The sequence below is a fragment of the Cupressus sempervirens genome, chromosome 2 (assembly GCF_028749045.1).
Source record: "Cupressus sempervirens isolate cs-2001-9-10 chromosome 2, ASM2874904v1, whole genome shotgun sequence".
Taxonomy (NCBI): domain Eukaryota; kingdom Viridiplantae; phylum Streptophyta; class Pinopsida; order Cupressales; family Cupressaceae; genus Cupressus; species Cupressus sempervirens.
This window is the reverse complement of record NC_143119.1, coordinates 782,416,951-782,441,826: the sequence shown is the minus strand read 5'-3', so window position 1 is coordinate 782,441,826 and position 24,876 is coordinate 782,416,951. Positions and strand designations below refer to the sequence as shown.

The 24,876-nt window shown below is 37.7% G+C and overlaps 1 pseudogene; it reads left to right on the top strand.

Annotated features, from left to right (window-relative positions):
- Positions 1–72: 72 nt before the first annotated feature.
- LOC149575819 (pyruvate decarboxylase 1-like) lies at positions 73–22,247 on the top strand (annotated as a pseudogene).
- Positions 22,248–24,876: the final 2,629 nt, after the last annotated feature.

Below are 24,876 nucleotides of genomic sequence, written 5' to 3'. Positions count from 1 at the left end.
ATTATATTGATGCTTCTCATGCTGTTGGTCTGAGCTAGACTTTTATCGCTTCCATTCTTGTCACAATTTTGGATGTTAGACCGTATTTCAGGTGCGATGCCCACTAGCCTTGTGGCCTATGTTGTTGAAGTTATTGCTCCCACTTCTGTTTTGAACAAAATTCTACTGATAATGTTGACTCTTAAATAATCACTCTTGGGCCTTGTTGACAGGTTGTAGTGGGGTTTCTTTTGTTGCAATCCTAACAATAGTGTTGCTTAGACTTTTGTCCAATTGCATAGGAAAAGGTTTATTTTGTTGTGTTGTTGATGCACTATGTTTATGCTTTCATCCCTTGTTTGTGTAAAGGTTAACAAACCCTTGTTTTGGCTATTATAGAAAAACAACATATCAATATCATCCTTTCAGATTGAACAACACTAGATGAGTAATGATACTATCTTGAAAAATACAAGAAGCCAAGACTATAATATACACTCGTTTGATGAAGCAAATAAAATCCTTCCAACAATAATTTTTCAGAACTATCAAAGTGAATTTTTAGGATTGTATAAACACAATTGGAAAATGGATCAAGAAGATTTCATGTCTTTCTCATGGGTGGCAACTTTGGTTATTATGTGTAAAATTGGCCTCATTCTTTTAACAATTATTTTCATGTTATCCGTAGAATTATTTTTTATCATTTAAGTTTCTTGTTCTTGCAAGATGAACTACGAGATGCAGTGTTACTAGTGTTTGCAAATAAGTAGGATATTCCCAATGCAATGAATGCTATAGAGATCATGATAAACGTGGGTTGCATTCTCTTAGGCAGCGACACTTGTGAGTATTACATTCTTTATAATTTTCAGTATTAAAAATTCTAGATACTAATCATCTATTACGCTGCACTATTTCTACTTTGCATATAGTTTATCATCACTCTAGTAAACGACTAGAAAAAAATTGGAATGTTTAGTGTTGCTTGTGAAAAAGCTTGTATCATGTCCTAAGGTATATACAAAGCATATGTGGTTGTTTGTTAGAAATAAATCCTTTTATTTTAGTTCTTATGGCTTTTGTTTTATTTTGCAAGTTTGAAAGATTACAGTCGAATAGGGTTCAAGAATTTTGTATTACAAAAATGTCTTATTTCTTTATTGATACAGATAGATTGAGGAGGTAAAAATTCAGTTTTGATGCATACTCATATGTGTATATGAGCAATGTTAGTATGCTAATAGAAACCAAATTTAAATAAAGCTTCTACAATCTAAACAAAATTCATAAACTTCAAGATAGACTAAGATGAACTCTCAATTGAGAATATGAGCCATTAATGGGCTCTCTCAATGAGAAGCTCTCTTGTTGAGTAGCTTTGTCTAAATAGATAGGATGTATGCTCAAGCTTTATGCTTCAAAAAGGGCTTCAAATGGAGTTAGAATTTGGGTGTGAGTGTATGGTTTTGATGTAAAATGGCTTCTTAAAATGGCATTATGACTTTGCTTCATGGATTGTGTTGTTTTGCAAAGGGGAAAGATCCAATTTATAGGCAAGAGGCTTGAGGGATTGAGGGCTAAGATGCAAGGATGGGAAAAAGCTCATGGAGGGCTCAGATTGCATGAGAGGAGAGCACATGGATTGTGCTTCCTTATAGCCAATCAGGGAGTGACACATGTCACAGGGTGAGAGGATGGAGGAAAGGGGAAGGATGAGTCAACAAAGGAAGCTCAAGGGATAAAATCTTCATAAAGACCCTCATAATGGCTTGTAAGAGCAATAAAAGGGCTTGGAAGAGTCATTTATGGCCTAGTGGGCTTCATAAAATTTTATGGTTGGCATATTTTGAAGGAGATGAGAGAAATTTTGACTTGGGCTTGATTAGGAAGGTTTTAAGCTTGCTTAGGCTTGTGCAAATGATTAGAGGATGGATTAGGATGGTTTAGGATTAGCTTAGGGATAAGCAAGTGGATGACATTTAATGAGGGTGGGTGAAGGAGGAGATATTTGTTAACTTTGGCTTGGGTTAGTAAGTCTTAACCCATGTTTAGAGAATGTGACAAGGTTAGGAGAGGATTAGGATTAGGTTTAAAGACATCTTCTAGAAGAGTCTAGACTTTGGATGAGGATAAAGACTTTCTAGAATAGTCTAGAACTTCCTAGGATGAGGATGAAGACTTTCTAGAAGAGTCTAGAACTTCTTAGGATGAGGATAAATTAGATTTTTAGGAAATAAATAAATTTTTATTTATTTCAAGGGTTTGGGTTGAGGAGATATTTATTAAAACTTTTTTAATAAACATGAGGATTAATATTTAATCTTAATTAAATATTTTGAGTTGGGATTAGGGGTAGGAAATGATGGGATTAGCCTTTAATCAAAATTAAAGAAGGATTAGAAGATTTTGGAAGAGGTTAGTGGTCTTAAGGGAATTGGCCAAGTTTTGGGCAAAAAATAAATTTTTTATTTATTTTGAGTTTTTTGGTCAATTTATTAATTAAATAATTAATAAATAAAGAAATAATGTTTAAATAAGATTTAAACATTTTTGGGAGGGATTCCTTAATTAAATATTTTTAATTAAGATAAAGGGATTAAATGGCATAAAAATAAATAAATTAATTAATAAATGATGATGTCATCAAGAATTTTTCAAAAAATAAAAATACTTTATTTTTTAAAACTTTTTAGGTGTCTGCATTTTGCCCCTCTTTGATATGATGCCGCAAGTGGCATGGCATCAAAGATAAGAAAATAAGATGCCCAAGGCGGTGGGGAGAGAAAGTGAGGCTCGACGACTTCTTGAAAAGTACAAGAATCCGAGATGAGCAAGAAGACTCAGATTGGCTTAAGAGAAGAGGTTTAGTTAGCTCAAACTCTCACTATGAGAGAATGATAAAGGGAGAATTAGAGGCACAAGAGGAAGCAAGCTTAAGATCTCAGGGATTGCAGAGGATGAAGGAGCGGAGCGCTATAAAAGGAATCTAGGATGGGGAGATGGATGAGGGGACTATAAAGCTGATGCAACAAGATTTCAAAGAGTTAGATTGGCGGAAGATGGGTTTCGGAGATCCCTAGGACTAGGATTGTGGATCTCGAAAGATGAGGCTTGGTGGATTGATTTGGATTGGTGGATCCCTAAGACTAGGATTGTGGATCCCTAAAGCTAAAGGTGAGGAGTGATTCAAAGAGATACTGATGCATAAGCTGGGTTAGGAGAGACAGATGTTGGATATGTATGGGGGATAATAGAGATGAAGGAAAACCATTGAAGCTTTTTTGAGCAGGGGGATACTTCAAAGAGAAGTACCACCATGTAGTTGAGCACTAGATTTGCTATAAGACTGTTGGTTAATTTCCAAGGTTACCAAGAACAGCAAGGCCTTTTCACCAACTATCCAGAGGACTGACGAACTAACTCAAAACAAACATGCAAGGATTGCCCCAGCATCACACATGAATCTCGAAAGAATCAGAGTGGAACCGACACTGGATAACCCACAAGTAGAAAAGAAAAACAAACAAAAGACTTGATCAAGACCGTACGCTTAGAGTGCCCCATTCGCAGCATACCATGATATGAAAGATCGTGGCAACTTTGAGGAGGGAACAAACAGATTGCTTGGAAAAGATACTTCAAGACCCAAAAGGGAAGATTCCAAATCAAAAGAAAGTGAAAATCCAAAAGAGAACCGTTTGCCAATGAGATGGGTAGGACGAGGTACTAACAGACCAAGATCAGACATGAGGAAAGCTATATCCTACAAGGATCTATCGAAGAGCACCTAAGCTAATGGATCTGGGTGAGTGATGCGTCTGGCAAGCTGAACTAAGAAGGATAACACTTTGGTGATAGGAGATCTAGCTAAAGGATGCATTTGAATAGCTAACCAAGATGTGCGATGTGTGAAAGATGCTGATCAAGGAGGAATTGACACAAAAGCTGGATAGATACAATGGTACTAAGATAAAGAGGATGTACAAGCTGATGGACCAAGATATTTACAAGCTGAAGCTAACCAAGATAGTTACAAGCAGGCAAAAGCTCAGGATGATAGGATAGCGGGATGGTTTGATGTTGTGCAAGATGTGAAAGCTAAGGGTGGGGTGATAGTGAAAGCTATGGATTTGGCAGGATGCATCCTATGATGATGAGATATTTTGTGACCAAGGATAGCTAGAGGAGCAGGATGAGATGGCTGGATAGGATGGTAGATAGCTAGGATTATGATGGATATAAAGAGATGACATTGGGTTTGCATGAGGATAGCCTAGAGCTAGATACCAATGACAAGGGAGGATGGACAAGACAAGATCTCCAAGAAATATAGTGCCCCCAATCAGAAGATAACATGCGAAAGGAGGTCTTATGATGGATGTGATAGGATTGAAGCTAGGATGGAAAAAACTAAAGGGGCTAGGGAGATGGATGATAGCTGGGATGGTTGGCTGAAGCTACAAGAGATAAGTGGATGGTGTGAGATGGAAGATGGAGGGTGGAGGATAGGTGGATAGATTGGAAGATGGAGCTGGATGACAAGAGATGACCAAAAGCATGAGGGTGATAGGCTAAGCTGGGGATGGTGAGATTACGCATGATGCTTGTTTGCCAAGTTTTCATCATGGTACTTGTCCAAGGCGCTTGAATTGCCAAGTTTTCACCAGTGGACACTTTATTTTTCTTTTCTTTTTTGAATTTTTGACTTTGGACTTAGCTGGAATGATTTTGGCTTTCTTCAACTATTTTGGCTTTTTTGGGATTTTTCACTAGCTGTTAGAATGTTCAATTTTTTTGCTAGCTGTTGGTACACCGGATGTGTGATTTATGCAATAGATTGGATTAGATGGGATTGATGGTAGGAGATGGAGGGATGAAAAGGTTGGAAAGGAGCATGAGATGGGGATGCTTGCAAGAGCAACATTGGCACATGTTGGGATGGGTGTGAAAAGAGCATATGGGGGATAGATGGTAGATGCCGACGTGATGGAGGTTTTGTGGAAGCGTGCTTGGGGATATAGGCACCCAAGATGGAGTTAGGAGATGGGGGACGTGAGGCACTGGATGGAGGATTAGCAATGGTGGATGTCATTATGCATTGGGTTTCAACTTTTTTCTTTGGGATCCACATGGTTTTGGATTTTCTTTTCATAGGCGTTTGCATTATTTTGCATTCTTTGATTGGATTTTTCCTTTTTGGAGTATGTCTTTTAGAATAGACATATGATTGCCTAGGATGTGGATTTTTAGATTTATGCATTTTGAAGTTGGCATTCACATTGTTGTGGTAAGCTTTGGGAAGATGGTTAGGAGAAGCTTTGTGAGATGGAGAGGATATGGGAGAGCGTGTAGGGGGATGATGATGGATGATGTGCCTTGATATGTGCCTTTGATGATCTTGCATAGGAATGGAGGGAATAGGATTTGAATGATGGTTGATAGGAGGATGGAGGATGGTAGATTTTGGGACATAGGGACCCAAAATGGATTTAGCGGATGAAGGGGGGATATGGTAGGTTGTTTTAGTTTTCAAAGAGGGTGGAGGGGGGATGACATAAGATTTCTTGAAGGAGTGATGGGAGGCTGGCATGGGGGGTTTGGAGATAGGCTTGGTTTGGGGGTGTGGTGTACCAACACCTTTAGATGGTGAGCCTTTGGATACATATCCAAGACCATGAAATCCTAGATTTTTTTGTGCAATAATAGGCTTTCTGATTCCTTGCTCTTGTGGTCCTAAACCTTGACCTTGATAATGCCATCGATTGAGCATTTGAACTAGCTGAGGATACTTTTTGCTTGCATAAAATGGTGGAAGTGCTTTATCAAATGTACTACAATAGGGAGATACTATTCTTAATTCTTCTGCTGAGAGGAGGCCACTAGGGATGAATGTAAGTGAACCAAGAGGGTATATTATAGATGGTGAAATAGCTTGGATAGGTGGTAGTATGGAAGCATGGAGTGGAGGAGATGGTAGGATAGGATCTTGATTTAGTTGATGGGATGAAAAGATATCCTGCAGTAGAGGAGGTATGGCTTGAGGTTTTTGAGATGGAGGGGATGGTGACTGCACTATGGATTGAAGACATGGTACAATGATATCTTCATTTATGCTTTGGGGGATGTCAACATGCTTTTGGGCAGGATCTTGATAGGATTGGTTTGGAGTGGATGGTGCGATAGGAGGTGAAGGGATGGACTCTTCAAAGGCAGCAGATGGATAGATGGTAGATTCAGTAGTGGAGATGGGTGAGTAGAAGATGGATGCATAAGGGTCATTATGGGAGATTTGGGAAATGCGTGGAGGTGATGTGGATAGGATTTGGAGGGTTTTGACAGATGGTGGGATTTTGATGCTTGTGGGAAGTGAAAGGATTTTAAGAAATTTGATGGATGGTATGGGGATGATAGCTATGGGAGATGGAGGTGATATTATAGATGGGAAGCTTCATTACTGACTACTTCACATGGTTGGATTAGATGACATGGCTTATCGACTGCTGGAGGCGACTTTTCTTGTATTTCCTCTAGGAGATTCTTTGGAGACACGTGTGTCGAAGGTGGAGGTGGATTGACAGGAATAGCTAGTGTGATGGGGGTGGAAGATTGGAAGCTTGGTTGATTGGGTGATGGAGGAGAAGTTGGGATATCAGATGGCATGACTAGATAGTTTGGAAGAATGCATGGATTTTGTGGGATGCTTGGGGGAATGTTTCTAAGGCTTTCAATATACCCGTCATAGTCAACAAGATTTTCATCATCATTGGAATAGGAGGTGGCGGGAGCAAGGACAATATGACCGAACACATCATGATAGGTTTGGGATTTCATGTTTTGATGATGAGTCAGATGGGGATGGGGTCTTACATATGGATGAACACGGAAGCTCATGGTTGGATTTGGATTAAGCGCAAATTTTGGATTGGCTGATGAAGGATTTCCTAGGGAGATTCAAAGCTGTATGACAGACATAAGGAGGATTGGCTGGAGATTTTTAGCTTTCCTGTGGATGGAAGACTTCAAGGGCATGCTGTCAAAAAGTGAGAGTTTTTCTTTCCTATGCACCGGATTGGTGGAGATTGGGTCAACTTAAGGATAGACTAATGATCCTATGGGCATGACACGAGATTGACCACTTGTGGATCCCAACCTTTAGCTCAAGGTGATGAGGGATAACAAGTGACAAAGCTAGATTACCCTAGACAAAGCTCTGTCAAAGGGATAACCTTGGTGAGGCTGGTGATTTGGTCGGATTGATTGGATAGCAAATTCTAGCAGAATGACAACAACTCTCTAAAGGCTTGGGTGTGATTTTGGATTGGGTTGCTAGCTGGTTGGGGGGGATGATTTGGAGAGACTTTGGATTTGGGATTTTTCTAAAGCAAGGAACTAGATAGATTCGTTTGCGGCAAGGGAGCTTGGATGATCTTCTAATGAGGCATTGACTACGCTAAGTATGCCTTGCGCTGGGATGATTTTTGCTTTTCTGGGATTTTGACCAAAGTTGGCAAAAATTCATTCAAAAGCTATGAACAAACAAGCAGACAGAAATTTGGAGCAAGCACATCAAACACACTAACATACTAGGAAGCTTTCTACAAGGATGAAATTTGGTTTAGCTAGGGAGTCCTCGATATACGCAAGGTACGTGAGGCCCAAGTCCATCAATGAAACCAAAAAATGTCACACAGCCGAGAGGAATGGTAATCCACTTCTCCTCTTTCACTTCTCAAGGGTATAAAGTTCTTTGAGGCTTAGCTTGAGTGACAAAATCTTGATCCCAAGAGAGGTGTCTTTCGATTCACCTCCCGGTTCTTATACTCCGTCGGAACGCTGGAGTTGAGGTCATCCAAGGGATGATGAAATTCCCAAGAAGGCCTCCTAAAAAAAAACAAGGTTTTGGATCCTAATCTTACCCAAGATGGCCTCGAAAGACGACAAGGGGAGAGAAGACTTGGATGACCTTGGGCTAAAAAAACATGCTTGTTCTTTTTACCAACTGACTCTTATGTGTGTTGATCTAGACTTTGCAAGCACTCATGTTTAAGAGACAATGTTCAATTCCAACTTTGAAATGCGCCAACAAAGAAAAATTGAGCAAAGAATGAATACAAGAAGAAGAGTTAGGGTCAACAAAAAAGTAAACCCGCGCGCCCAGAGGCCCTCCACGTCAAGTATCGATTAATTTTCTTTAAGGCATTCAAGAGTTGGTGTGATTTTGTTTTTAAGCCCAAAACAAAGATGTGTGAGATTTGATTTCAAGCACGTGCCCGGAGGCCCTCCACGTCAATAGTTGTTCAATTTTAGTGCCCAAACTTGAAGTGTGATCGATTTAATCTAGAGTTTTGGTCACTTAAGAATTTTGATAAAGTTAAAGCAAACGTTCAAAGACCAAGTGAGTGAGTTAGATTGTGGAACATTTAACACCTTTTTCAAGTAGACCCATCCCCATAGATGGTGCTGAGATTGCAACCAATGGTTGAATTGATGGGTGATTAGAAAAGAGGTGGGTCCAAAGAACTACTCAAATTTATTTTTGCAAATTTGTATTTAACTTAACGAAGTTTCTTAAATGTCCAAAAATCAAACTTTGCCTAAATTGCATGTGGAAAAGAGATTTGTTTTGTTCAATTTTAAAAGTTCCAAATGAAGTGTTTGATATTCCAATGGTTAATTGATCCTTGGCATTCAAGATTGGATTTGTTGTTTTAATCATGCATTCAAGGAAAATTTGATTTTAATCCATGGCATTCAATAGTGTGTTTAGCAACATGCATTCAAAGACAAGTGATTAAACATTCAAATTTTTTCCTTTGAACATTCAAGATTGAGATTTTGTGTGTTGTTTTAAGAACTTTGAAGTGCTTTGTTTTAACCTTAGATCATTCAAGATTGTTTTGGACTCAAAAGTGAAAATGAATCTTTGGACTTTGGTTTTCATTCAAGATTTTGTGTTCTAGTTTGCATATTTTAATCCCAAAAATGATATTCCTAGATTGTTTTGATGCATGAAAAACCTAAGAAACATTCAAGATTTTGCAACAAGACATTTGTTTGGAACAAATAACAAAGCTTTTAGGACAATTTTTGGCAACCATTTAGGACTCTTAGTTTTCATGATATTTTTAAAAGAACTTTAAAATATTTGCAAATGAGGTTCATTTTATCCTTGATTGATGCTTTGAGTTTGATTTAGATTTTAGTGTGCACTTAGTGTTGATTTTGAACCTTTTGAAATGGAAACTTGAAGTTCTTTTTAAATTTCCAAAAATTAAGTGTTCCTAACTTTGCATGAATGCATCTAAAATCTTGATGTTGCAAGGATGCAAATGATTGGATTGGTTTAGTTTTACTTGTTAAAAGGCTTTTTTTTTTTTTGGTAAATTTTTAGTTTTTAATGGATTTAAGTATGATTTAGGGGTTCATTTTAAGCACTAAAAAGAAGTGTGTATGATTTTGCTTCCTTAAAAAAAAAAATGGCCAAGATCTCCCACAAGAAGAAGAAGAAGAAGTAGATGGAATAAGAAGAATATAGACAAGAAAAGGAAGAAGAATTCTAAGTGCTTTGTCCACCTATAAGCTTGAAAAATCTGCAAATACTATGAAATAGACTATGAGTTCCTTTGTCTTCTTCATGCTCATGTGGACCTACAAAACCAATTTATACAATCCTACCAATCACAAAAACAAGAAAAATTAGCCAAAATTAGCAAATGACATACAAAACTTGACTAAAAAAGTTAATAAAGATGACCCATGCAGGGTCCCACCGGGCGTGCCAAAATGTATATGAGCAATGTTAGTATGCTAATAGAAACCAAATTTAAATAAAGCTTCTACAAACTAAACAAAATTCACAAACTTCAAGATAGACTAAGATGAACTCTCAATTGAGAATATGAGCCATTAATGGGCTCTCTCAATGAGAAGCTCTCTTTTTGAGTAGCTTTGTCTAAATAGATAAGATGTATGCTCAAGCTTTATGCTTCAAAAAGGGCTTCAAATGGAATTGGAATTTGGGTGTGAGTGTATGGCTTTGATGTAAAATGGCTTCTTAAAATGGAATTATGACTTTACTTCATGGATTGTGTTGTTTTGCAAAGGGGAAGGATCCAATTTATAGGCAAGAGGCTTGAGGGATTGAGGGCTAAGATGCAAGGATGGGAAAAAGCTCATGGAGGGCTCAGATTGCATGAGAGGAGAGCACATGGATTGTGCTTCCTTATAGCCAATCAGGGAGTGACACATGTCACAGGGTGAGAGGATGGAAGAAAGGGAAAGGATGAGTCAACAAAGGAGGCTCAAGGGATAAAATCTTCATAAAGACCCTCATAATGGCTTGTAAGAGCAATAAAAGGGCTTGGAAGAGTCATTTATGGCTTAGTGGGCTTCACAAAGTTTTATAGTTGGAATATTTTGAAGGAGATGAGAGAAATTTCAACTTGGGCTTGATTAGGAAGGTTTTAAGCTTGCTTAGGCTTGTGCAAATGATTAGAGGATGGATTAGGATGGGGATTAGCTTAGGGATAGGCAAGTGGATGGAATTTAATGAGGGTGGGTGAAGGAGGAGATATTTGTTACCTTTGGCTTGGGTTAGTAAGTCTTAACCCATGTTTAGAGAATGTCACAAGGTTAGGAGGGGATTAGGATTAGGTTTAAAGACATCTTCTAGAAGAGTCTAGACTTTGGATGAGGATAAAGACTTTCTAGAATAGTCTAGAACTTCCTAGGATGAGGATGAAGACTTTCTAGAAGAGTCTAGAACTTCTTAGGATGAGGATAAATTAGATTTTTAAGAAATAAATAAAGTTTTATTTATTTCAAGGGTTTGGGTTGAGGAGATATTTATTAAAACTTTTTTAATAAACATGAGGATTAATATTTAATCTTAATTAAATATTTTGAGTTGGGATTAGGGGTAGGAAATGATGGGATTAGCCTTTAATCAAAATTAAAGAAGGATTAGAAGATTTTGGAAGAGGTTAGTGGTCTTAAGGGAATTGGCCAAGTTTTGGGCAAAAAATAATTTTTTTATTTATTTTGGGTTTTTTTGTCAATTTATTAATTAAATAATTAATAAATAAGGAAATAATGTTTAAATAAGATTTAAACATTTTTGGGAGGGATTCCTTAATTAAATATTTTTAATTAAGATAAAGGGATTAAATGGCATAAAAATAATTAATTAATTAATAAATGATGATGTCATCAAAATTTTTTCAGAAAATAAAAATACTTTATTTTTTAAAGGTTTTTAGGTGTCTACAATGTGTAGGATGCAAACTTATTTTGATGTGACATTATGTGTGTTCTCTTTCACATTTTACTATCAATTTTCTATCCAATTTAATGACCCAAAACTACTGAGAAAAATTGTGAAGGTACTGATCATGCCATTTCTATAGTGCTTATTGAGAGTAAGCCAGTTTATATCAGCATTAGCTATAATCTCCCTGGCATTCCACACCATATGTTCTGTGATGAGCCTATTCCATTATGGCTCACTCCCAAGTGGGCTTTTTTCTTCCTTTTAGGTAAATTAGTTTCTTCTACATGGACTTTTTGTTTTGGTTCTACTTTTTTTATCATCATTATTTAGAATCTCACTCTTTGATCCATCATCAGAATGTAAGAACATAAATATATGTAAAATGTATTTTTGTAGTTGCAGATTGCAAGTTTTTTCTCATATTACATATTTTTTATGCTTAGAAAATGGATCATAGTATGATCTAAACCAGTGATATTAAAAAATACAAAATACATACACAATCAAAATCAAAAAGCCATACATAATATTCAAATAGACTGTGGAAATTTGATTAGTTTGGAATTAGTTTTAATTTTTGTACTTGTACAATGTCCTACATGTCTAAGTATTAAATGTGTGAGTTGTTCATGTTGTGGATCTCGGCCTCTTGTTTCTGACTAAAAATTTTCTTTTGAGGGGTGATCAAGATCTTTTAGTCTTTGGCCTCCTGTCTTTTTTGTATTTTCAATATCTTAATGTTTGTAGGTTTACTTTGGTTTGGTTGATCAGCATTTTCATTTGTAGAATCAATGAAACACATTTGAGGGTTTTTTCATTCATATTATTTTAAATGTTGTCAGATTAGTTTTCTCATTATACTATATTCAACTCTTCCTTAGTTGATCTAGTGTATATCTTTTAGCATGCAAGGTTCACCACACACACTATTTCCAATACTTTGTTTGACATTAGTAAGGTTTAAATTATCATTCAAGACATTGGGTCGATGTGTAAACTTTATTTCCTTTTCATTGTTTCTTAATGTTTGTGTACCCTTTGCAAAATGAATTTAGAAGTGTGCTTTTTGTTTTGTTTCACCATAACATGTTCTTATAGTTTTCCAATGTTTGAAAGGTCTTGGTGGGTCACAAAATCCATTAATTAAATTAAAAGCAAGGTTTGTATGTCATGAAACTCTTGCATTTCTCATTGCATTTGAAGCCACTTGTAACTTGTTTTTTTAATAGTTTTTTTGGCTAGCATGAACTATAGGCTAAGAAATCCAAGAAGTTTGGAAGTAGCTGTGGAAACAACTATAGAGTTCCTAAATGCAACAGTTAAGAAAGTGTTGGTTAGGGGTCCAAAGCTGAGGGTTGTTAGAGCAAAAGATGCATTTACGGAATTGAAAAATGCTTCAGGCTATGTTGTGGCCGCAATGCCATCGACTAAGGGTAAATTTTTAGAGACTCTTCCACATTTCATAAGAACTTACTGGGGTGTAGTCGATACCCGCATTCTGTGCTGAAATAGTTGAGTCTGTAGATGCTTACTTATTTGCAGGGCCCATTTTTAATGAATATAACTCAATGGGATATTCATTACTCTTGAAGAAGGAGAAAGCTATAATTGTGTAGCCTAATCTAGTAACTATCACAAATGGACCTACTTTTGGGTGTATATTAATGAAAGACTTCTTAGAAGCCATCGCAAAGAAGTTGAAGCACAATACAATGGCCTTCAATAATTATTAGCATATATTTGTGCCTCACGGTGTTCCCTTGAAAGGTGCTCCAAATGAGGCTCTTAGAGTCAAATTGTTATTCAAACACATCCAAGTAAAATTATTGAGAATCACTACATATCATAAAATGACTTATGGTTCATCGGTACTTCAATCCTTGGTTTTGTTGTTGTTCCTATAGATTAATGAGTAAACACTTCTGAAATAACCCGACAGGTTATTGCCTCTTTTAACACCAAAAAAACTCAAATTTTAAGGGTTAGACATTACGTCAAACACTTCGTTGACAAACTCTGATACCACTAAAATAACTCCTACTATATGGGTTACACAAAAACAATATTGGATTGGGACAATTTTTCCAAATACTGATCATGAAATCTTCAGATTGGGTAATCTCCAGCGAAATGCATAAATAAATTTACCAGCAATACTCAACGAAGGATCATTTTGCAACAAGATTCATGATTCATAAACTGAACAACAGAATATAGAAAGTATAGATAACTAAACAATATTTTTAAATCTGAGTTCGCTGTTTCAAGAGTTTATCAAATTTGTTTATTAAAAATGCTGCCTCCAATCATGATAATCTACTATGCCTCAGTTTCCAAATGTTAATGCTCGATTTCCGCAGTCGTTTTAGCCAGGTTGAGAACTTTCAGAGATAAATTGTCTCCTGCGACGAGCTATACTTTGTCCCACGAATTGACCAAGACTTGCGATTATTTACTTCCAATGTAATGGCGCTAAATAAACTGCCGATCGCGCTGGAATATCATTCCTTGGGTCTGAAGGTTCGCTCTGAGTCCGTCCGCTGTGGCCCACAATTTAATATCGTCTCCATACAATGGCATTGTTGGAAGGTAAGGCGGGTTTTAGATCTGTTATTCTTCCACGCGATCCGCCTCCCTGAGTTATTATGATTCTTACACCGAAGGTTGCCCAATCCCGTGCAAATTGAGTCGGTAAGCCAGACCCATAGCAATCCGATGCTTCCTTATCTCGGTTGATAACAAACACCCTTTTTCCTATGCTCGAAATTGGAACTGTTTGAGGACGGGTAAATCTGGATGATGATTTTCGGCCCTATCTGAAGGGGTGATTGATCTGAGTTGTGCTCCCGTTAATTCCTCCAAACCTGCAACAGCTGACACCTTCTATATGATATCTTAATGATCATGAATTGATCTTAGACCACAGAACTTTGTCCAGATGAAGTGACTGTGATATCACTTCCAAATTCGCAATAATTCGGATGATATTTCACACCCTCAAAATCGCTTATCTATGGGAGTTATCGTTCCCAAAGATAGTCTGAGAATTTGCAGACCAAATGGCAACAAATTGCTCCAAACATAATAGAAATCAAGTTCATAAATCGCTTGTTCCAAATGGGAGCCCTATGTCCTCTATTTATTCACTTCGCTGAGAAGTTTCTGGAAGTTTTCCGGAATCATCTTTTATGATGTAAAACTTTATAAAATTAAATAAATAACTTTATAAAGTTAGAGTACAACCTTAATTTAATATTAGGATGAGTAGGCCCCACTTACTCAATTATTATTCATCGAGAGCAAAATTGTAATTTTCGGAAGACAAAAATGACCCTCTTCCCATAATCATTTGCCTACGAGAGTCGATGATAGGCAAATCCCCTGTAAATTTTTTGCCGCTAAAAAGGGGACATGACAGTCCGCCCTTCCTGAAATTGCTTGCCCTCAAGCAATCTCAAAGCTGGATGCTGCAAAATTGTCTCATTCTCCCAAGTAGCATCTTCGACTGGTAGATCCTTCCATTTAACCAAATATTCTCTGATTACTCTTCTGCGGAGCTGTTTTTCTCTGCTTTCTAAAATGAATTCTGGTACTAGGATCAATTTCCCTTCATCATCCAAAGGCGGTAATACTGCAGAAGGTATCACATTCTGTCCCAACGCCTTTTTGAGGCGTGATACATGAAACACATTATATACTTTGCTATCTGCTGGTAGCTCAAGTTCATAAGCCAATTCCCCTATTCGCCTGGTGATCCTGAAAGGTCCATAATACCTAGGCTTAAGCTTTTCTGACCCACTCTTTTTGAGAGTAGATTGTCGAAATGGCTGAAGCATTAAGTAAACCATGTCGCCCACCTCAAAGCTCCTCTCTGTCCTCTTTTGATCTGCATACTACTTATACTGATTCTATGCCCGAGCTATGTTATCACGTAGAGAGCTAATAATATCTTTACTTTCTTGCATCAAATCCCCAGCACGTGGAACCCGAACATCACCCATCAATAAGTCAATGAAACTGGGTGTATCATAGCCATATAATGCTCGAAAAGGTGTCATCTGGATAGACATGTGGAAAGTGGTGTTATAGCAATACTCACACAGATAAATCCATCTTACCCAAGCCTTCTGCTGATCAGCCACGTAATTCCTCAAGTAGCCTTCCACCCATTTGTTTACTATCTCTGTCTGTCCATCGGTTTGCGGATGATAACTAGTACTGGGTGTGATTTCAGTGCCAAATAATCGGAACACCTCTCGCCAAAATTGACTCAAGAATCTACTATCCCTATCACTGACAACACTACGGGGTATCCCATGTAACCTGAAAACCTCTCTGAAGAATACCTCGGCTACCTGAACTGCGGTATAAGTAGTGGTGATGGGAAAGAAATGAGCATATTTCGTTAGTCTATCTACCACCACATAAATGCAATCACAACCCTGAGCCTTGGGCAACCCGGTAATGAAATCCATGGATATGCATTCCCACTTTTGACACGGAATGGGAAGTGGCTGTAGAAGTCCTGCTGGAAAGGTGTGCTCCTGTTTATTCTGTTGACAAATAGAACACTCACGAACATACTGCAAAACATCCTTCTTGAGTCCTTTCCATGTAAACCATTCTCGGACCTGTCTATAAGTTTTAAAGTATCCGGGGTGACCAGCTATAGGTGAGTCATGAAGAGCCCGCATAATAAATTGCTTCACCTTCGATCTTGGGACTACAAATATCCTATTCTTGTAAACAATCAACTCATCCACAAGTGTATACCTGGTATCAACAATTGTCCCGTCAATTATCCCAGATGCCCATGAGCCTCTAGCATATTCTACAATAATCAAATGCTTCCAATCCTCAGAGATCTCAATCATCGAACTAAGATGTGGTCTGCATGACAAGGCATCCACTACCACATTCTGTGTGCCCTTAACATAAGATATATCAAAGTCATATGCCTGTAACTTACTGACCCATTTCTGCTGTCTATCATTGAGATCCCTCTGTCCAAGGAAATGTCTTAAACTGTTGTGGTCAGTTTTTATACAAAACTTACCACCTATTAAGTACTGTCTGAACTTAGCTAATGCATGCATGATGGCTAACATCTCCTTGTCGTAAATGCTGAATGTTTTCTCTAACCCACGAAGTTTCCTGCTTTCATAAGCAATTGGGTGTTTATCCTGCATCAAAACAGCCCCAATACCATCTCTTGAGGCATCACATTGAAGTTCAAATGGTTTTGAGAAATCAGGCAATGCTAGTACCGGACATGAAGTCATGATCTCCTTGAATCTGTCAAAACAAGCCTGTGCCTTTGCTGTCCAAACGAAAGCTCCCTTTTTAAGCAAATCTATTATAGGAGCCACGTGTCGTGAATATCCGCAAACAAATCTGCGGTAGAAGCCACATAAACCAAGGAATCCTCTTAACTGAGTTAGGTTCTTAGGAGTAGGCCACTCCACAATAGCACGAATCTTATCAGGATCCATCCGTACTCCTTCTTTGTTGATAATATGACCTAAGTATAACAACTCAATCATTCCCAAGTTGCATTTGGACTCTTTGGCATACAAGGACTCTTCTTGCAAGGTCTTCAATACTATTTCTAAATGCGCCATGTGCTCATGCCATGTTCGACTGTATACCAAGATATCATCAAAGAATACCAACACGAATTTTCTCAGCTGATGATGGAAGACCTTATTCATGGTGGACTGGAAAGTAGCTGGTGCATTGGTCAATCCGAATGGCATTACTACAAACTCAAAATGCCCACAGTGACACCTGAATGCAGTCTTCTCAATGTTCTGTTCTCTGACTCTAATCTGGTGGTAACCTGATCTCAAATCAATCTTACTAAAGTAGCATGCCCCATGCAGTTCATCTATTAGCTCATCAATCCGTGGAATAGGATATCTATTCTTAATGGTTTTTTTATTCAGCATCCTGTAATCTATACACATCCGCAACGAACCATCTTTCTTTTTAACCAAGACTACAGAAGAAGCAAAAGGAGACTTACTAGGTCTAATGTGTCCCATCGCCAGAAGCTCCTTGATAGTTTTTTCTATTTCATCTTTGAGCCTTTTTGGATGCCTATATGGAGTGATCATGATTGGTTTAGCACCTTCTAGTTCGATGATGTGCTCAATCCCTCTATCAGGTGGTGTACCAGGTGGGATATCACTAAATACCTTACTATATTTTTCTCTCAATGTTCGTATGTCAGGATGATATTTTGTTTTTTGTTGTTCCTCTTGTATAGGCATGAGAGTACACATGGTTGCCCATTCAATTTCCTCATGTCTGACTAATCTTTCTAATCGTCTGAGAGAAATTGTTCGGATGTCACTATTCTGCATAGCTCTCAACACATGTTGTTTGCCATTCACTTCAAACTTGATCTCCATGTCCTGGAGTCGAAAAGTGACCTCACCTAATAAACATAACCATGTAATTCCCAAAATGATATCCAAGTCGCCCATATTGACCACATGGTAATCTTCCTTGAACTCATAATTATTTAGGCGTAAAGGCATGTCTCTAACCATCCTGTTACACTTAAGAGTGTAACCATCAGCAACCTGTACTCAAAGACCTTCAAATTCTTCTATTTTAATACCACGGCGCTCGACCAATCGTGCATCGATGAAATTATGTGTAGCTCCTGTATCAACCAATGTGATTACCTTCTGTCCTGCTAGAACACCACGTAATCTAAAAGATCCTTCCTGCTGAATGCTAGACAAACGCCCTTGCTGTAGATGCAATTCAGGTTCCTCTTTTTGCTCTGAATTCCCTGTTTCTTCCTTAGACTCTGAACTACTGTGATCATCCTCTTTTGTTGCATTGTCGAAATCTGATCCTTCATAATATGCCCACATAACCCTATTGGCTTTTCCTTTGGGTCTCAAAGGACAATCATGATCCTTCTTATATGGACCTTTGCAATAGAAGCATAACTTCTTCCTGCGCAAGTCGTTTAATGCTTCTGCATTCAGGGGTGTAGTAGATTTTCCTTTGGTTTCAATGCTCTTCCCTTTATTCTTATCAAACTTCTTATTGTCTCTGAAAGAGGTAGTACTCCTGGAAGTGAACCTGCTAGAGGGTGTTGTAAGCTCCATACTCCATGCTTTCCTCATGGCTTCCTGCAATGTTGGCGGGTCAAATGCCTTAATCCATCCCTTGAGAGGTTCAGACAATCCTTCTGTAAATAAGATAACTAACCTCCTTTCCGACACATTTGGTACCATGACTGACAACCTTTGAAATTCAGTAATATAAACCTCTAAATTGCCAAACTGTCTTAACTGAGCAAGGTTGCGAAAATAAATTTCTGGATCCTTCTTATCAAAACGTTCAACCAATCTATCCACAAAGTCCTGGTACAATGTTACCTGATTGTGCTGCAAAGTAACCATTCCATGTGACCACCAATCATGAGCTGTGCCTTCCAGATGCAAGGTGGCATACCTGATGGCATCTATTTCTGACATAGGCCTTAACGCTAGAAAGGTGTCCAACTTATGAATCCAAGCTTGTGCTGTCATCTGACCACTACCATCAAAAAATGGTAAAGTGAGTTTGCTAACAGCTCGCTGTAACTCACTATCATAACCTCCTCTAGGCTTCCTATTTTGGCGGCTGCTCCTCATATGTTCTCTTCTTTGGTTTAAATAGCGATCAAAGTTCAATAGTTCACGCACATGCGGGGGTAATGCCTGCCATTCTGCAGTAGCAGTCCTGAGATCATCCTGGAAATCTTCTAGTACATCGTCTTCTCCCATCTCCTGAGCCTCTTCCCTTAGGAAGGTGGGACGAGTAGGCCTATTTGTTGTCCATGATCTGCGCCTAGGAGCACCTTGTGATCCTGCCACACTTCTATCATCGTGATCAGATGTGCCTCTTCCTTGATCCTAAATCCTGGGCTGAACAACTCTTTCCATTATGGTAGTCAAAGCCTGTAGTGTCTGAGCTATTTCTTGTTGTCCGGTAGTCATGATTCTGTAAAACTCTCTGGTTTCATCATCATCGACTCTGGGAAATCTTGGTGGACTCTGTGTTTGTCTTTCACCCATATCTCCGCCCTTAAATATGGTTCTCTTGCGAATATAATACTGAGAATATGGTTGCATAAAAAATACTCCTACCCAATCAGGATGGCAGGACTACTACTCTGATACCACTGAAATAACCCGACAGGTTATTGCCTCTTTTAACACCAAAAAAACTCAAATTTTAAGGGTTAGACATTACGTCAAACACTTCGTTGACAAACTCTGATACCACTAAAATAACTCCTACTATATGGGTTACACAAAAACAATATTGGATTGGGACAATTTTTCCAAATACTGATCATGAAATCTTCAGATTGGGTAATCTCCAGCGAAATGCATAAATAAATTTACCAGCAATACTCAACAAAGGATCATTTTGCAACAAAATTCATGATTCATAAACTGAACAACAGAATATAGAAAGTATAGATAACTAAACAATATTTTTAAACCTGAGTTCGCTGTTTCAAGAGTTTATCAAATTTGTTTATTAAAAACGCTACCTCCAATCATGATAATCTACTATGCCTCCGTTCCAAATGTTAATGCTCGATTTCTGCAGTCGTTTTAGCCAGGTTGCAAATTTTCAGAGATAAATTGTCTCTTGCAAAGAGCTATACTTTGTCCCACGAATTGACCAAGACTTGCGATTATTTACTTCCAATGTAATGGCGCTAAATAAACTGCCGATCGCGCTGGAATATCATTCCTTGGGTCCGAAGGTTCGCTCTGAGTCCGTCCGCTGTGGCCCACGATTTAATATCGTCTCCATACAATGGCGTTGTTGGAAGGTAAGGTGGGTTTTAGATCTGTTATTCTTCCACGTGATCCGCCTCCCTGAGTTATTATGATTCTTAGCACTGAAATAACCCGACAGGTTATTGCCTCTTTTAACACCAAAAAAACTCAAATTTTAAGGGTTAGACATTACTTCAAACACTTCGTTGACAAACTCTGATACCACTAAAATAACTCCTACTATATGGGTTACACAAAAACAATATTGTATTGGGACAATTTTTCCAAATACTGATCATGAAATCTTTAGATTGGGTAATCTCCAGCGAAATGCATAAATAAATTTACCAGCAATACTCAACGAAGGATCATTTTGCAACAAAATTCATGATTCATAAACTGAACAACAGAATATAGAAAGTATAGATAACTAAACAATATTTTTAAACCTGAGTTCGCTGTTTCAAGAGTTTATCAAATTTGTTTATTAAAAACGCTACCTCCAATCATGATAATCTACTATGCCTCCGTTCCAAATGTTAATGCTCGATTTTCACAGTCGTTTTAGCCAGGTTGCGAATTTTCAGAGATAAATTGTCTCCTGCGACGAGCTATACTTTGTCCCACGAATTGACCAAGACTTGCGATTATTTACTTCCAATGTAATGGCGCTAAATAAACTGCCGATCGTGCTGGAATATCATTCCTTGGGTCCGAAGGTTCACTCTGAGTCCGTCCGCTGTGGCCCACGATTTAATATCGTCTCCATACAATGGTGTTGTTGGAAGGTAAGGCGGGTTTTAGATCTGTTATTCTTCCACGCGATCCGCCTCCCTGAGTTATTATGATTCTTACACCGGAGGTTGCCCAATCTCGTGCAAACTGAGTCGGTAAGCCAGACCCATAGCAATCCGATGCTTCCTTATCTCGGCTGATAACAAACACCCTTTTTCCTATGCTCGAAATTGGAACTGTTTGAGGACGGGTAAATCTGGATGATGATTTTCGGCCCTATCTGAAGGGGTGATTGATCCGAGTTGTGCTCCCGTTAATTCCTCCAAACCTGCAATAGCTGACACCTTCTATATGATATCTTAATGATCAGGAATTGATCTTAGACCGCAGAACTTTGTCCAGATGAAGTGACTGTGATATCACTTCCAAATTCGCAATAATTCGGATGATATTTCACACCCTCAAAATCGCTTATCTATGGGAGTTATCGTTCCCAAAGATAGTCTGAGAATTTGCAGACCAAATGGCAACAAATTGCTCCAAACGGAATAGAAATCAAGTTCATAAATCGCTTGTTCCAAATGGGAGCCCTATGTCCTCTATTTATTCACTTCGCTGAGAAGTTTCTGGAAGTTTTCCGGAATCATCTTTTATGATGTAAAACTTTATAAAATTAAATAAATAACTTTATAAAGTTAGAGTACAACCTTAATTTAATATTAGGACGAGTAGGCCCCACTTACTCAATTATTATTCTTCGAGAGCAAAATTGTAATTTTCAGAAGACAAAAATGACCCTCTTCCCATAATCATTTGCCTATGAGAGTCGATGATAGGCAAATCCCCTGTAAAGTTTTTGCCGCTAAAAAGGGGACATGAAAACTTCTTATTTGTAGGCCATGCTATCAAATGAGATAGTTGTCATTGAAGAAACTGGTGACTCTTGGTTCAACTTCCAGAAGCTTAAACTCCCAGAGAAATGCAGGTAATGCAAAATCACTTGCAAAAGTTTATATAATTAAATTTCTGACTCATTTATTTTGATGATGGATCATATTGTATGATTTAAAATGTTGATCTAACCAAGAAACTATTGAACAACAAAATTTTGAACAACAAAGTTCATAAAATTATAATACATGATTTGTCTAACTAACTAGCTTGTTACCTATAAGTCACAAATTTGCGCTGAAATAGTTCCTACAATTTATTGGAATTATTTATGCCCCTATTTGGAATTGGTTATCAGGTTTAGTTTGAAGATTCGGTAATTTGTGACATTATTTTTCTTAAGGCTTGTGTCAATGTTGAATGATTCATTCTAATGTTGATTTTGTAGGTATGAGTTTCAGATGCAATATGGATCAATTGGTTGGTCTGTTGGAGCTACACTGGGATATGCTCAAGCATTGTACAGGATGAGTTTAAGGTCCAATCCCATCACCTTGAGAGGATCGTAAGGCTTGTATTCTATCTTCATTGATACTCCCCAAAACCATTTGTATCTCTCCCTTCATTGGAATAGTCTTTGAATATCCATTCTTGCTATTACAATCAATGCTAGCAAAGCTTTAACACACAAATCCACTCAGAGTTTCAAAAGAGAACTAAGGTTAGATTGAAGGATGTGGAATTTCTTTCTCTCTCCAGACCATGTGGCAAAATTTTTAGCAATTTTGCAGTACCACCTAGAATACTTAAATGATGCCCTAATTCTTTGTCATTGCTTATTCCACAAAGTGCCCATAACGTAGAACTTTGTATAACATAGTGCCCCTCATAACCAGTCTATGTTGTACTACTATTAACTACGTACATAATTCCTCCCTACTACCCTCAACCCTTAAGCATGCTTGGATTTCTCAATGGTTGCATAGTACTTGCACTTAAATTAGTTTTATTAAGTTATTGACTGCACATCTTTTCTTGTGTTTTTCTACAAACACAATATTTTAGAATAATTTATAAATCCATTTGCAATCCCTGAATGATACATGATGTCCAAGTTTCAGCTATTTAATTGCAATTATTGAGTTTCTAAAGGATCCATGTAATTCATCATTTTATGAAAGGTTCAATTATTTTACTAAATCTTTCTTTCTAGTTGCAACAAAATGCAATAACTATATGCAAGAATAATAAACTGAAAAGTGATCCAAACTAAACTGAATCAAATATCAACACACCTAACAAGACAAATGACACACATTAGCACTAAATTTTTCATCCAGTAAAACAATAAAATAAACACAATTGCTATTAAAATCTTGTACTACTTTTTTATGTTTATCGCTTACCTATCTGCAACTCCACAATTGATATTGACAGTCTCTTGCCCTCACCGTGCAATTGAATTACTTTAGTTTTATTGATGCAGCTGAACTACAAGTGCCTTTTGTGTTGTTGACAAATCGTAAGCTTTCAACTTTTGTGAAGCCATTATGGATGCAAATGAACAACTAGTGAGGCGTCAATTTTAAGGCAATTTTTTGTTTCTATAATGTACAGTTCAATTGCTAGAAATATTTCATCTAGATTGTTAGTTGATAGATTGTTAACTTTTCATGTCATTTTCTACTTTGGTTGGGTAGTTCTCCTTGCATTTGTAAATCGTAAATCTTGTTGTAGTCTTTAGCCTAATGATAGTTTGGTATTACATCCAAGGCGATAACATAGTTGACTTAAAACTTTGTATTAAAGAAAACATCAAAGGATAATATTTGAATTGTGGATATTTGTAAATTATGTTGGTTTTAGACATAGTTATAGTTATATATGTGCTCTTATGATGATGTGATTGAGACTGTAAGTTTTTTTGTCACGTTTATCTGTTTGAAAAATAGATGAAATTATTGGCTTTCATTCCTGATAAATAATTCTTTCCTAATTTTATTCTTCCCTGCATGAACCAAAATTTAGAGGTGCTGTGCCAATTATTGCAAAGGCTTTGCTCTCATAGGAGCCTTTTAAACTACACAAAATTTGAGTTGTAAAGCATAATTGCTCGGTGGAGACTCAGGATATCGTGCACATTTCTTCCTCCTTTCCATTGTTTTGTATGAAATAAATCATGTGACAAACAAAACAATGATGTGGAGTTAGAAATGTGCATGATACCCTGACTCTCATGCACCGAGCAATTATGCTTTAGAATCAAGTTTTGTGCAGTTTAGAAGGCTCCTATGAGAGCAAAGCTTTTACAATAAATGGGATAGCTCATCGAAATTTCTACATGTCTTCGTCTCAATTTTGACACAAATGCAATATTTTGGTCAAAATTTTGATGCAAAACTGGTTCACTTTGGTGTCGCGAGTATGGCATCGGCGGAAAAATGTAAAGCACTTTCGTCACAATTTCGACGAAAATGCAATATTTTGGTTGAAATTTCGATGCAAAATTGGTCCACTTTGGCATCGCGTGTATGCCACCGGAGGAGAAATGTGAATTGGATTCATCGCAATTTTGATGCACCAATATGAAGGTTTACATCAAAATTTTAACGAGCACCACTGGCAAATGAGGTAATATCACTTCAACTTGGACCAGGGAAAGTGACAAAATTCGTGTCGGTAAGTCAACCTTTATGTAGTCAAAATTTTGACGTGAAATGTATGTGGCAAAAAATTAACCAAAAAATATCGACAGCAAGCTTGGTCACCTTATCGACCTACTCTTGTTGAAATTTTGACCTTTTTGCGTTGAAATTCAAGCCTAAATTTACTAGTGATTTAGTGACCCTTGGGGACATTCCGATTCGGTGTGCTCGAGAATGTTCGAGTGTTGAAGGGGACATGACAAGGTTGAGGATAGTTTCTACTTGGCCACCTAGAGCTAACAGATCAGACAATTCGATCCCATGACGAAAGGTGAGAGAGATTTGACAGTTGGCAACTTTGTACTAGCCAACACTGCAAGTTTCAGCATCACCCGAGATGGCATTGTAAAATAAAAACAGAATGTGATCTCCAAAAAGAGAGAGAGGTTATTGTAGGTCTCTACAACATAGTCCTGTAGGAACTAGAATCACATCCATACCTCACACAAGCTCCGAGATATGCCCCGTCAAAGATCGCAGCCCTGTGGGATTT